Here is a 15,800-nt window from a genome sequence, read left to right on the forward strand (position 1 = left end):
ATGGTGGCAGTTTAATCATAGACTCCTGGAAGGTCATTTTAGTAGTTATTTGCTATAACTGGTCATAGGCAGTTTGAGCAGCTTGGCTTGCAGAGAATCAGATTTTTGGAGCAAGTTATGTGCCCTGAGTGCCTTTTCCTCCAGGCACCTCAATTCTTATGTGTTTGGACATCACATGAATAACTTAATTTGTGTGATCAACTTTCACACAAACATGGATGCAGTGTAGAGTGAAATGAAAAACTCTTGTGAAATGTTCAGATAAACTGCAATTTTAAGTAAATTTTACTTGGTGAGAAGGGCTTCTTAGGGTAAAGCCTTAGATTAGTAATAAAAAAAAAATTGGCATCTCTACTTTCTACTGTTAGAGTAGGCAGGGGTAGACAAGATTAGTTGATCTTGGCACTCATAGTGTCCTAAAGGGCCTCAATCTGAAATAGTGCTTTTAGTAACCAGTGGCAGCTGATTGGAGCTAATAGGATAGAAATTTTAATCTTTATTCCAAACCATCCTGGAGTACTTTTTTACTCCCCTCCATTGTTAGGGATGTTTTTGGTTGAATATTTTAAGAAGAACTATTAGGAACTTAAAATATAAACAAGTGAAGGGATTGGAGAGCAATTATAAAGTTCCTTCAGAACAACTCCAGAGCATTCAACAATAAGTAATTCAGTGAATATATTTTTTACCTGTTTAGGGAATTGGTAAGCTGTACAGGGGAACTCAGGAAAGAAAAATACATCTGGTTCACAAAAAGAACCTGTAAGAGAATGTTGAGATTAAAATTAGATAAATCACTATAATAATGGATGTTTAAATAGTACTTGGTATTGTCACAAGCACTGTACTAAGTGCTTCTTATTTATTTGCTGTTAAGAACACTATGAAGTACATACAAGTATTCCCATTCTACTGAAGGGGAAACTGAAGCATAGTTAATGTTAAGTGACTTGACCAGAGTCACCCAGCTAGTAAATGGCAGAGTCAGAATTTGACCCCAATGTGCTTACCCTTTATGCTATGCTGTATAGAAAGACAAGTGCCACAAAGTTCATAAAAGTACCACAAAAAAGGACTGTGGAAATTCAGAGAAATGAGAAATAGGAAGTTACATTAAGTCTTGCAGGACAGAAATAGTGCACAAAGCAAGCACCAAAGGGAAACCATGGAACGCTGGTTCTTAAAAGTTAAAATGGAGGTGAAATAAATAATTGATCAAATTGAAGATCTAGTTTTTAGCAAGGCTTCTTAGGAAAGGAAAAGATGGGTTGGAAGGAAAGGTATTAACTTGAAAAAAGTTTATTTGTGATACTAGGTGAGTCTGCATTAAGATACTTAAACAACTTCAGACCTTGTTATTACTGGATAAAGAAAATGTGGCACATATACACCATGGAATAGTATGCAGCCATAAAAAAGGACGAGTTCATGTCCTTTGCAGGGACGTGGATGAAGCTAGAAACCATCATTCTCAGAAAACTGTCACAAGAACAGAAAACCAAACGCCGCATGTTCTCACTCATAAGTGGGTGTTGAACAATGAAAACACATGGACACAGGGAGGGGAACATCACACACTGGGCCTGTTGTGGGGTGGGGGGTCTAGGGGAGGGATAGCAGGGCATGGGAGGATTGGGGAGGGATAACATTAGGAGAAATACCTAATGTAGATGACCGGGGAATGAATGCAGCAAACTACCATGGCATGTGTATACCTATGTAACAATCCTGCACGATCTGCACATGTACCCCAGAACTTAAAATACACTTAAACAGTTAATGAAGGGCTCTCTATAAAATTTTTCTCAAGTGAATGAAGCAAATTTATGTTTTAGTAATAGCAACCAGATTGCATACACTAATTTGAAGTAGATTGTTCTTGGATATTATAGAAACCTGATATATTGGGTTTAATTGCACAATCATTTGATAGGACTGTCTTTACAGTTTTATAGTTGCAAAGATCTTTACAGCTTTTCTTGTATAAACCAAACTTGGCATTTTACGCTTTGCTACTCTTCAATTTAGGGACGTTACCAGTCATATGTAAGACGCCTTTTTGTGAGGGAAGGAGCCAGTGGTTAGGGAAGAAATCAGCTTCCCTTATTTTTCTTTTTTAGTTGCTTACTTAGTTTGACTTTAGTGTTTTGGGTCTTGGCCATCTTTGCAAGATACTGTCAAACCAAGGTCTCTCATTAAGGGCAAACAAATGGATCTAAGAAATTAATTTACATGTATATGATAGTAGTTCCCAAGCTACTGTCTATAAGACTTGCTAATCAGTGGTAATAGCAGGTTTTTCAATTTAATGGACTTTTTCTTTTTTCCTGACGTTATATCCTTATTAAATCTTTTGATACTAAAATGTCCCCTTCTATTTTAAATCCTTTTTATTTTTTGACAAAATTAAAATATCAATCTTTTGTCAGGCCCACCAGTTAAACATTTTGTTTTGACTTATCTGGGAATCAGTGACCTACAACTCTCACATTTGTTTCGTATTTGCTAGAAGTCACCACTGAGTCTCTGTATTTTCTTATCAGGTTGAAGTGCAGATTTGAGAGATGCCACAGTAAGCATTGATCCATTATTAGTTTTGAAAAGATTCTTTTATTTTCTTGTTTATTAATCAGTAACTAGTTTCACCAAATTCTTAGTTACTTCAGGTATGAAGGTGGTAGTAAGAAAGACCGAAGATAAGACATAACTAGACTTGGGCCTGCAAAATGCTATTCAGAATCAGATCCACTATAGATCTATAAATATACCACTATACAGTATAAGATTTTTTTAAATTAGGAAGGTTTACTTTTATAATTCAGAGTGGAGAATGCAATCAATGTCATAAGAAAGTCCTAGGTAAAGTTCTGTTGGAATTTAGGTGAGTGAGAGGTTACCATTTGTAAATGTAACCCTAGATCTAGTTTACGCAAAATATTACTGAGTGCGATGTACCAAGCACTGTGCCAGGCGGAAGTACAAAGTAAATGAAATTTGGTTTTTTTCTATAAGGTTGTAGTATATTGGGGAAGAAAAGTATGACTTGCCATTAAGCTAGAAAATATTTAATGTCAGAGACCAAAATAGGATATAAAAAGTAGATAATGTGAACCATAGTAAAACACAGAATAGTTTTAGCTGAGAGTTTGGCTACTCAGAGACAAGGACAAAAGAAGGTTAAATGGAGAAAAACAAAAAAGGAAAGCATTACCTAAATAGTTGGAGATAATGTCTGCATGGCTGCTTGATGGTGAGCTTGTAAGCTAGACAAAGAAGTTGAAATTTTATATTGAGGAGTCATTCAAATTCAGAAGCCACATATTAAAAATGGTATCTTGTGACTATTAGTTTGTGGTGTTAGTGGTATTTAGGTTGGAATAGTATTGAATGACTTCAAGATAGTGATACCCATTAGTATTCTGCTAGGGAAAAAAAAATGTAATACTATTTTTCCATTTTCAGATATAACTATGTTCTTCAAACTCAATCCATACAAGTCCTAATTTGTTTTGTATGGATCACAGGCTATGTAAATTTGGGTTAATCATTAAACTTTTCCATAAAAGAGCAGATGTGCAGAGCCCTGTTTATGGAAAAAGAATATGAAATTATTACTACAAAATTGGATACAGGGCCTTGGAAGAGGCACATTCAGGTGAGGGACCATGAAACTTAAGCTTAGTTAGCATTACAGTAAAGTAGCCTCTGTCTCTATGCTTCTTTATGTTTTTTTCACCTCTTAAATTTGGATAATACATGTACAGTGAACATCATTCTAGTTTGCCTGAAACAGCCAAGGTTTATGCCTGTGGTCCTAGTAGCATGCCCAGTTTAACATTTGTCTTGGAGTGTTTGGTTTTTTTTAACTAAATATAAACTACCATTAATAGTTCTATTAAAATAAGCTCAGATAGATTCAATGAACATTCTGTTTTTTTTTTTTTAAACCTGCCTGTTTCTTAGTGTGTGAGCCATATGTACAATGAAGAGTGTTCTCACTTTAACATGAGGTTAAATCTGAAAGACATCTAATGGTAATACAGTTGTCTTTTCCTGATACTTTCCAGATAGAAATTAACAACTCCTTTTAAAGACACCATAATGGGCACTTGCTCATAAAATGGAAGTGTGCTGGGACATGAGCAGCTAGACACAACTAACTTGCTGGGTAGGATGGGAGGAGTATTTATTGCTGCTGTCTCTGCTGGCCACGTAGTGTACCAGCTCGTTATACCAATGCATGAGAAGTCTGAGATTTGTGTATCTCCTTTGCTTGGGTTGGGGTCAGTAGGAGACATGGGGATTTTAGATTAGGAGTAAATGAAATGTCCAGAGAATAGAGGCTTATTAGTCCTGTCAGAGAGGATACAAAGAATAGTGTGATGGCTTTTGCTATAGCGGGTTTGTCAACAACTGTTTTTCCATTGTTTGGCAATGCTTTTGCAATAAATCTTTTCGAGAGCAGAGAGCTCAAATGAAGGAAAAGTTAATACAAAATGAAAATTTAACTACTGATACTTTGTTTTCCAAGGATATTGGTGATGAACCTGTGAATTGTGCACAAAATGTTTGCCAATATTTAGCATCCCCACAGTTAAATTACTGACCACATGAAAATATGAAGACACAAATCTACTGAAAAACCATCAGAGTTTACTTTCAAATTCAGTAGTTATTTTGAGGAGATTATAGTTGCAGACAAAATTTAACATATATAACTGTGGAAGCCCAATCTGTGAAATATGAGTTTTAATTTACATCAAATTACTTCTAAACTAATTCCAATGATTTTGATTTTTTTCTTGTGTGTATTCAGAAATAAAAGTGATAGCTGTAAATGTGTCTTTTATTAGCAGAAATTTATAAATGACCGAATGATGCCAATTTTATGTGTCATCAATGCTGCAAACAGAAAATCAGCTAATTCCAATAATTTTTTCATCTAATTCATAAAATCAAAGAAATATTCTTAAAAGTTCTTTCTGTCAAAGATGAAACATTCCAATATATCATTAATGCAGTTATGAATTTAGTTACGTTCACCATTGAAGATAAAATTATTTTTGCATTGTATGAATACAAATTTTGTGGACCATAGCATAAAGGATAAAATGGAATTCTTACTAAATTATGTAACCTGCATAGCTGAGATATATTTGGAATTGGTTGTGGTTTACATATGTTAAATAGTTGCATCAAAAGAAGCTTGACATTTTACCAAATAGAAAATACAGTTGTTAAAACATGAATTACTCTATATGTATACTTTATATATTCATTAATATAACTGAACTACAGTATTTTGAGTGAAATTGATGTTGTGTATAAAGGAATGCTTTAGTACGTTACAAGCCTTTTCTCTTCACTTCTGTTCATTAATTGAATTTCATGAACATTTGAGTCTTTGAATAATTATAATTATGTTGTAAATTAATCTATGGGTCTTACAATGTCATTGAACATTTTTATAAACAGGTACTCTATACTTTGATGGCATTTTGTTCAAATGCAGTTGGAAATTTTTATTTAAAGCATTCTATGACTGGGCTGATCAAAAATTCAACTTTTGAAGCTTTTATTAAATTATAATTATTGGAGATAAGGCTTTTAAAATGTAATTCTGCACAAGATTTAATTTTGAAAATTTATTTTTGCTATTCAGATATATTGGAATATTGTGACTGGTACAAATGTTTTGATGGAGTGCCTACTTTTAATTGGTTAATTTTTTATTTTGTAGCAGAACAGAATGCAATTGAAGGAGCCTACAGTTTTATAGCACCTAAATTTAGATAAATATTTAAACGAATCAGATATTGCTGCTTATTTGTCACATTTTATCTTGTAAAAAATGAAGTGTAAATTGAATGACAAAGGTAGTACTTGTGAAAATATTTGGGCTAAATACTTAAATACAAACAAAAATTGAATAGTATCTTCCATTTGGCAAAATTTTTTCTGAGTTTGCCAGGTACTTCCTTATCTTTAGACAAAGTATTTTCTCAGTTAATGTGAATTATGCAGATTCTTAATTGAAGATTCAACAGTTTTAAATTTGTTAACCAAATGCAATTTTAAACAATGCAGGCAATTTTATGAAGGTTTTTTTTTTTTTTTTTTTTAATTGTACTTTAAGCTCTTGGATACACGTGCAGAACGTGCAGGTTTGTTACATAGTGTATACGTGCCATGGTGATATACCGTACCCATCAACCCGTCATCTACATTAGTTATTTCTCCTAATATAATCCCTCCTCTATCCCCCTACCTCTGACAGGCCCTGGTGTGTGATGTTCCCCTCCCTCTGTCCATGCATTCTCATTGTTCATCTCCCACCTATAAGTGAGAATGTATGGTGTTTGGTTTTCTGTTCTTATGTTAGTTTGCTGAGAATAATGATTTCATCCATGTCCCTGCAAAGGACGTGAACTCATCCTTTTTACGGCTGTGTAGTATTCCATGGTGTATATATGCCACATTTACTTTTTCCAGCCTATCATTGATGGACATATGAGTTGGTTCCCAGTCTTTGTTATTGTGAGCAGTGCCGCAATAAATGTGTGTGCATGAATCTTTATAGTAGAATGATTCATAATCTTTTGGGTATATATCCAGTAATGGGATTGCTGGGTCAAATGGTATTTCTAGTTCTAGATCCTTGAGAAATTGCCACACTGTCTTCCACAGTGGTTGAACTAATTTACATTCCCACCAATAGTGTAAAAGTGTTCCTATTTCTCCACATCCTCTCCAGCATATGTTGTCTCTTGACTTTTTAATGATTGCCAATCCAACTGACATGAGATGGTATCTCATTGTGGTTTTGATTTTCATTTCCCTAATGATCAGTGACGATGAGCTTTTTTCATATGTTTGTTAGCTGCATAAATGTCTTCTTTTGAGAAGTGTCTGTTCATATCCTTTGCCCACTTTTTGATGGGGTTGTTGGTTTTTTCCCGTGTAAATTTGTTTAAGTTATTTGTAGATTATTGATATTAGCCCTTTGTCAGATGGATAGATTGCAAAGATTTTTCTCCCATTCTGTAGGTTGCCAGTTTACTCTGATGATAGTTTCTTCTGCTGTGCAGAAGCTCTTTAGTTTAATTAAAGAGCTCTTTGAAACTTAACTGTAAGCATTATAATGGTCTCTGTTCGTTACCTATCCTTTTTCTTCTTGTCAGTAGTTACATTTTAAAAGATTTATATCGACAAGTTTATTTAGGAATGTAGAGGTTTTATGGTATTTATAATACTGCTTATTAAAATTCAAATCCATATCTAGCTACCTATAAGACTAGCAGGAATGTTTGTGTGGAAACCTTATGAAATTTTTAGCTATAAAACTAGTTGCCAAATTGCATCTAAGTACCAGTTTAGTTATATATGTATACATATATATGTTATATGTATATATGTGTTATAGATATATATACATATATACATTCGTACATACATATACAGTTATGTGTTGCTTAGTGACAGGGTTGCAGTCTGAGAAATGTACTGTTAGACAATTTTGTTGTTGTGTAAACATCTTAGATTGTACTTGCAGAAATTGAGGGGGCCTAGGCTGCCACACACCTATTCTATTTGGTATAGCCTTTTGCTCCTAAGCTACAAGTCTATACAGCATGTTACTCTACTGAATATTGTAGGTTATTATAACACAATGATAAGTATTTGTATATCTAAACATATCTTAATATAGAAAAGATGCACTAAAATACCACATAAAAGATAAAAACTGGTACATCTATATAGGGCACTTACCGTGAATGGAGCTTGCAGTATTGAAGTTCATCTGGGTGAGTCAGTGAGTGAATGGTGAGTGAATGTGAAGCCCTGGGACATTACTGTATACTACTGTAGACTTTATAAACACTATACACTTAGGCTACACTAAATTTATTTTTAAAGATGTTTTTCTTCTTTAAGTAATAAATTAGCCTTAAGCTACTGGAACATTTTTTTACTTCATAAACTTTTAAATTCTTTATAACTTTAGATTCTTTTGTAATAACACTTCGCTTAAAACAAAAACACATTGAACATCTTTGTACAAAATGTTTTCTTTATATCCTTAGTCTGTAAGATTTTTTTTCTATTTTAAATTTTTTAAAACTTTTCAAACTTCTTTGTTAAGAATGAAGACACAAATGCACACATTACACACATTAATCTAGGCTCATATATGGTTAGGGATCATCAATCTCATTGTCTTCACCTCCACATCTTGTCCCACAGGAAGGTCTGTTTTCAGGGCAATAACATGCATGGAGCTGTCATCTCCTCTGATAACAATATCTTCTTTTGGAACACCTTTTGAAGTACCTGTCTGAGGCTGTTCTACAGTTAACTGTTTTTTAAAAAAAATTAGAAGGACTATTTGCTAAAGTAACAATAACAAATATAGTATAATAAATATGTAACCCAGTAACACAGTCTTTTATCATCATTATCTAATATTATGAGCTGTACATAATTGTATGTGCTATACTGTTATACCACTTACAGTACAGTAGGTTTATTTATGCCAGGATCACCACAACATGTTAGTAATGTTTGCTACCATGTTATGACAACTAGGCAATTACTGAATGATAGGAATGTTTCAGCATCATTATACTCTTATGGGACTACAGTTGTACATGTGGTCTGCCCTTGACCAAACCATTGTTACGCAGTGTGTGATGTTATTTATTCCTTGAAACTTAACTGTAAGCATTATAATAGTCTCGATTCATTACCTACCCTTTTTTTTTTCTTGTCAGTAGTTACATTTTAAAAGATTTATATTGACAAGTTTATTTTAGGAATGCAGAGATTTTATGGTATTTGTAATACTGCTTATTAAAATTCAAATCCATGTCTAGCTACGTATAAGACTAGCAGGAATGTTTGTGTGGAAATCTTAAGAAATTTTTAGCTATAAAATTAGTTGCCAAATTGCATCTAAGTACCAGTTTAGTTATTTTGATGAAAATATGTTAAATGTTTCGAGACTCTTTCTAAATTTTAGAAACAGTTCTATGGAACTATGACTGTATTCATTGTTTCTTCTTGAACTAATGATAATGCAAATAGCTGGAAATATACTTCTGTGTTGGGATGTCATTTGCATTCTAAAATACCTTCCACTGTATGACTCAGGAAATGGCTGTTCATGTTTATGATTACAGCTTGTAGCTATGGAACAGTGTTTTCTGTGTGAAATACTGCAGGAATTCAGTCTCTAAGAACTTATTTTAATTAGGCTGTGTATTCTAAATATTAATTTTTGCATTCGTGGTTTAGCTTTTTTCCTTAATACCTTTTTTGTGAATTCATACTTATCTGAAAACTTTTTCTTTGCATTGTAAGAGAAGTTATTTAAAAGCTTTAACTTTCTAGCATTTATCATTACTATTCCAAACACATCAGGTCGACCTGCTTTAGTTTTGTAGAAAGCCGATGTAAGTACTTTTTCTAGGCTAGTTGCTGTCTTGAATGTTAATAACTCTACCAGCTAACAGTGTTAGATTTTTTGATGGTTTAGGTTAATTTTAATTTCAGTGTGATACAAACCATAAAATACTGTTTTTCATTTGCTAATTACTACTCTATTAATTTTCTGTAAATTTTTTACTTTTCATCAAGTTTAAGATATTATTATAAGATTTTAACAGTCTGGAACAGTTTCTTTTGCATGGCAGGATGCCCCTAAGAAAACAAACTGATCAAGAAACTAAAAAGCAAAACAAAACAAACGAAGCAAAAAAGAACAAGGTTAAGACTGACAGTGTAAGGTATTTATATGACCCTCATAGTATTTAATTCCTAACAGTTTCAGTATCTCCTGCACACTCCATGTAAAATGTGCATGTTAGTGTTTTTTTGAAAAAAACATTTCTTTGGCAACTTTATTGCCTTTGTGTCTTTTTTATTTATTTTTTTAAATAAAAGTATTTTTTTTTAGCATTTTCCTTTAAACTTTTCCTTACTATGAAGAATAGCAAGGAGCAGAAATGCTCTGATGCATTTCTATAATAAGCATGGTTGTTTTTCCCTCTCCCTATACTCCTTTTTTCTCCTTTCTTTTCTTTCTCTTCCCTTCTCCCGCCTTCTCTCTCTTAACCCCTTTATATTTTAAAAAAATATCTTTTTTCTTTCTTAGGGAAGAATAATATAACAGATGTCTATACTACTACGATCTGGAATAGATAACTTGTGGAGTATTCTATGAGGAAGCTATGACCTACAATTTTCTTTTAAGTACAAAATGATTTTGGATCAATACCTATTATAATGACAACTAATATTGTTTATTCATACTTTCATTGAAAAAGATGATTGTACGTATTTCTTTAAAAATTCATTTTCCAGAAAAGCACAGTAATTACTGTTAAAAGAAAAAGATGAACCTCATTTCCACTGTCTATCTCACTCTCAATTCTCTAGTAATTCAAATTTCAAGACAAAAATTAGGGAAACATATATTTTAATCTGGTTGAATGTCATACTACATAAGTCGAAGAATGTAAAACAAAGTTGAAAGCTAAGTAGGGGCATGCTATGGAAGTCATATCCCTAAATTATAATCAGAGCTGTGTTATAAAGCAATTACTTATGTAGTAAAATATATTGGAGAACATTTGCATAAAATCAAAGAGACCCTTTACAGTGTAATTATGGTAGTTGACTGCATGTATAATACTGCAGTAGTCAATATGGAATGCCTTTAGCAAGAACTACTAGGGAATCATTGGCGAGTCCTTTTCATTATGATTTATTTTTGTCATATATAAAGTTCCAGCTTGTTTCCCCTAGTATTTAGGAAATATAGTCTCTCATGACTGTTGTCTTATTTTTATATTAGCCTAAGAAAACCACAAGAAGCAACTATTAAGGAATACATATATCCTGACATAGCCAAATAAAAATGACTTTTGGATCATTATCGATTTTGATTTTAGTGTGGCTGTGTAGTAGACATTTGTGTTCTTTGGCAAACCAGTATCTGAGGCCCCTGTTTATGTGTGGTATATCTGTCTACCACTGTAGGAGTTTTGGTGATAGGTACAGGCCACCATCCTCTACAGAAGCTGAAAAAACAAACAAGCCTAGATACTTACTTCCCAGTCTGTTTCGCAGCTAGTGAATGGGTACATTATCTAAGCTCAATTTTGGTGCTCTTGCCTTGAATCAGGAGTTAGTGACCCAAAGTAGGAACTGCAGTGCACCTGTTTTAGTAGTAGACAGTTGCAGGGGCTGCAGCAGGATTCACTTTACAGGGACAGGGATGCCAGGGGAAGTGTTGTCCAGGAGTGGAAGTATTACCTAGTATTCACCAGTGTCAGCAGTGGTATCTTTATGAGACTAATTGTTGCATGATTTTGGCCATATTCCCAAAGCTGCCTAGACTTCTTTGTTCTTGTCATTTGACAAGCATGCCTTCTCAGCAGGTCTGTTTGGCTATTTTTATTTTAATAAACTTATTTTATGTTTGAATCAGCCAAATATGCTTTCTATTGCTTGTAAGTAAGAATTCTGATTGTTGCACTCTTCTTTAGTGCAAATAATTGAGAATTACTATATTCAGGAAAATATTTATGTGGACATATGAGTCTATTAATAACAGTGATAGCCTTAATAATCTAAAGTGTCCTGTTTAAGAAATGACCTTTGACATATATGTCAGAATCATTTTTCATTTTTCACTTCAGTCTAGTGATTGCTAGGCTGTTGGAGATATTGGTCTTAAATTCTTTTTTTTTTTTTTTTTTTTTGAGACGGAGTTTCGCTCTTGTTACCCAGGCTGGAGTGCAATGGCACGATCTCGGCTCACTGCAACCTCCGCCTCCTGGGTTCAGGCAATTCTCCTGCCTCAGCCTCCTGAGTAGCTGGGATTACAGGCACGTGCCACCATGCCCAGCTAATTTTTTGTATTTTTAGTAGAGACGGGGTTTCACCATGTTGACCAGGATGGTCTCGATCTCTTGACCTCGTGATCCACCCGCCTCGGCCTCCCAAAGTGCTGGGATTACAGGCGTGAGCCACCGCGCCCGGCCAAATTCTTAATTAGTTTTTTTCTTAGGCACATAGTGATGGGCATTAAGTAGTATGTAGAATTTGGTGATAGCCATGAATGTACTGTCATGGCTGATTTACTATAAGAGTAAATCAGACACATGACGCGTACATACATGAAGACTATATTTACTTTGATTTCTTCCTAATTTTACTGAGCTCTATGACATGGAAACTGCTTATACAATAAACATTTATTTTTGTTATCCCCTTTTAATTTGGGTTGTGCAATATTATTGCCAGCTTTGTTATACTTTTTATATGTCTGAACTTTGAAAAGCCACTTTGCTTTCTGTGCATAAGCTTTGCAAGTTTTAAAATGATGGAGATTATAGTAATTTCTCAGGTCCTCCTCAGTCTTAGCAAATGAATCTGTAAAATGTAATTTTAAAATACACAAATAGGATCAAATTAAACTTAAGAGTTTCTGCACAGCAAAAGAAATAATCATCAGAGTGAACTGGCAACCAACAGAATGGGAAAAAATTTTTTCAATTTACCCATCTGACAAAGAGCTGATATCCAGAATCTGCAAAGAACTAAAGCAGATTTACAAGAAGAAAACAAACCCATTCAAAAGTGGGCCAAAGATATGAACAGACACTTTTCAAAAGAAGACATTTATGAGGCCAAAAAACATAGGAAAAATTGCTCATCATCACTGATCATTAGAGAAATGCAAACCAAACCACGTTGAGACACCATCTCACGCCAGTTAGAATGGTGATCATTAAAAAATCTAGAGACAACAGATGCTGGAGAGGATGTGGAGAAATAGGAACACTTTTATACTGTAGATGGGAGTGTAAGTTAGTTCAGCTACTTGACTCAGCAATCCCATTACTGGGTATATACCCAAAGGATTATAAATCATTCTATTATAAGGACACATGCACATGTATGTTCATTGCGGCACTGTTTACAATAGCAAAGACCTGCAACCAACCCAATTGCCCATCAATAATAGACTGGACAAAGAAAATGTGGCACGTATGCACCATGGAATAGTATGCAGCCATAAAAAATGATGAGTTCATGTCCTTTGTAGGGACATGGATCAATCTGGAAACCATCATTTTCAGCAAACTGACACAAGAACGGAAAACCAGACACCACATGTTTTCACTCATAGGCAGGTGTTGAACAATAAGAACACATGGGCACAGGGACGGGAACATCACACACTGGGGTCTGTTGGTGGGTGGGGAGTTAGGGGAGGGACAGTGGTGGGTGGTGAGGTTGGGAGGGATAACATTGAGAGAAATGCCTGATGTAGGTGACGGGGGATGGAGACAGCAAACCACCATGGCATGTGTATATGTATGTAACAATCCTACAAGATGTGCACATGTACCCCAGAACTTAGCCTATAATTAAAAAAAATTCAACCTCTCTTCATATTAAAAATCCTCAACAAACTAGGCATTGAAGCAACTTTCTTCAAAATATTAAGAGCCTTCTTTGACAAGTCATTTAATTTTGATGAAGTTCAATTTATGTTCAGTTTATTTTTGCTGTGGGATAGAAAATCATGCACCTTTAGGGTAAAACTGGGTAGAATAGAAAAATATTAAAAATTTACTTCTTTCGCTATTTTAAATGAATTTTACCTATTCAAATTGCTCAATTAAAATTACTGGCTTTGTTGGGAAAATAGACACATTCAATAAGTAGCAAAGTCTGGGGTGTTAAGTGATTGCCATTGGTATAGTTTCTGAAAATCATTGGGGAAAAATGAACAACTTTATATTCTCAGTTGACATACTTGAAAGGCAATATAAGGCATTTTTGGCTAAGAGCTCCAATAGTAGACATCCTGGATTTGAATTCTTCTTCTACCACTTATAAGCAGTGTGACCTTGGGGAAGTTACTTAACCTATCTCTGCCTTAGTTACTTCATCAGTAAAGAGGGTACAGAAATAGAACCTACCTTATGGAGTTACTGTGGAATTAAATGAATTTATACATGTAAAGTGTCTGAAGTATGGTGAAAGATATATGGTATTTATTATTAGTGATTCTTATTTTGATATTAGATATTACATAGTTAAGAAACACTCTCATTTTATTTATTCTTACATAAATCTTCAGTTTGAGATCACAGTGTTATGCATGTCTAAAAGTTATGTAGATCTGCTAATACTGTCATGAATATTTTTTAGTGTTCCACTGTTATAGTGCAAAGATTTTATAACCATTAAATACTGCACTATCATTGGTATTCAGTGCTTTATTTGGCCTAAGGATTATAGACATGAAGCACATCCAGAATGACCAGGTTTTTTTTTAAAAGAAGATGCTATTGTCTGAATTTTTGTGTTTCTCCCGACTTCCTATGTTAAAATCATAACTCCCAAGGTGATGGTATTAGGAGGTGGCGGCTCTGGAAGGTGATTGGGTCTCAAGGGTCATGTCTTTGTGATTCAGATTGATACCCTTGTGAAAGAGGCTACATAGAGCTAGCTCACCCCTTTTACCACCTGAGGGTACAGCAAGAAAGTGTCATCTGTAAACAAGAAAGTGGGCCCTCACCAGACATTGAATCTGCTGGTGCCTTTATCTTGGACTTCCCAGCCTCTAGAACTGTGAGGAATAAATTTCTCTTGTTGGTAGGCTACCTGACTTTATGGTATTTTGTTATAGCAGCCTGAACAGACTAAGACATAGACAGGAGATTTCAAGTACATGTACATGTAGCCGATATATTAATGTAACTGATGTTGCTCTAGCAATAAACTTCAGATTTCCTTAGATCCCAAGTAGATTTCAACTTCCTCTCTATTCTCTGCTGATTTCAGTAGAATGTTAAATATAAAGAAAAAGAAGAATATTGACCAAGAATATTGCTATCAGATAAGAATATTTCAGGGATCTATTCTTTCCAATACACTATTTATTTATTTTTGCTTAGCTTGGCATTATAATTCAGATTTATTTTATACTTAATTATTCATCATAGGTATGCAGTATTTTTTATTAGATCTTGGATTTCATATCTAAGAAAATTTTGTGAAAGATCATACTATAAATACTTTAAGAATATTTTTATAGTTCCTTTTAAAAATATTCAATGTTACTACACTTTTAGATTTTAACTTTAGATCTTTAATTCAGGTAAAGTGGCAATTGTCTTAAAGGTCATTTCTTTAATCATTATATATTTTATTCTGCTTCCCTTTTCAGGTCCAGGGTTCTGATCAAGCAGGAAAGGAGAAAGCAAAAGGTAAAGAAAAAATGTTTTTATTTTTATTAGCCTTATGAGAACAATAACCTAAAGTGTTTTTCCACCACTAATACATTCACCTCACTGAAACTGGAGGCCATTTTCCTTTCGTCTTCTACATTCTTGTTGATAGCTTGATTAGCACTCATTTTGCTCAGTCAGAGACTTGAAGATCATTGTTGATTCCTGCTGTCCTTCTAGTTCCAAAATGTATTCCAAATCTGACTGTTTCTCACTACCTGAGTATTGGTTTTCTAATTTAAATAACCATTTATTACCTAGAGTCCAGCAATGGTATCATAACCTGTATACTACTTCCACTTATTTTGTCTTTATTTTTTATTACTTATTGCATTCCATAGTAAGGTTGAGCATGGATATACCTTACAGCTGAGCAAAGAAACTCTTGTATATGTGCACTTTGGGATACATACAAGATTTGTTTGGGTCATTGTTGTGCTGAAATAGCAAACGGCGGGGGTGGGGGGGAGAAAGAAGGAGAAAGAAGCA

The 15,800-nt window shown here is 34.1% G+C and overlaps 1 protein-coding gene across 1 annotated transcript in view; it reads left to right on the top strand.

The window, feature by feature from the left end:
* Nucleotides 1-15,800, top strand: part of CUNH12orf40 (chromosome unknown C12orf40 homolog) — an 87,903-nt gene that overhangs the window by 7,899 nt on the left and 64,204 nt on the right. The window contains exon 2 of the mRNA XM_032248331.1: nt 15,251-15,290. The gene's annotated coding sequence lies outside the window, so the exon portion shown is untranslated. The remainder of the gene's footprint in view (nt 1-15,250; nt 15,291-15,800) is intronic.

The sequence above is a fragment of the Sapajus apella genome, unplaced genomic scaffold (genome assembly GCF_009761245.1).
Source record: "Sapajus apella isolate SASKATOON/1434 unplaced genomic scaffold, GSC_monkey_1.0 scaffold66, whole genome shotgun sequence".
NCBI lineage: Eukaryota > Metazoa > Chordata > Mammalia > Primates > Cebidae > Sapajus > Sapajus apella.